Source organism: Penaeus monodon, chromosome 15 (genome assembly GCF_015228065.2).
Source record: "Penaeus monodon isolate SGIC_2016 chromosome 15, NSTDA_Pmon_1, whole genome shotgun sequence".
In the NCBI taxonomy this organism is placed as follows: domain Eukaryota; kingdom Metazoa; phylum Arthropoda; class Malacostraca; order Decapoda; family Penaeidae; genus Penaeus; species Penaeus monodon.
In genome coordinates, this window is record NC_051400.1 from 20,026,327 (window position 1) to 20,026,679 (window position 353).

The following is a 353-nucleotide window of genomic DNA, read 5'->3' on the forward strand; positions in this document are numbered from 1 at the left end:
TTGATTTCGAGAGAATCGCAAGTGATTCTGTACTGTACTCGCTGGTCTGAGCATTCTGTGTCAAGCATTGCTCCTGTTAACCATTAAGGTGCCCGTCCCGCGTTTGGGTGGAGGTATTGTCTGGGGTCCTGGGGTTTGAACTTGTCGGAAAAATGGAGTTTATCACCCATTTTTCAGACTCGATATACGAATGTAAATTGCGCCCGCGCTATTAAACCTCCGCGAGAAAAACTGTGGTGGTCGGTGTTCGTGAATCCAAGGCACCTCACTATGGCAACGTGGTTCCCCTTCTGGGCATAACTATATAACATTAGTATTTTTGGCTTACCTACTGAAATTACGTCCAGGGGGTG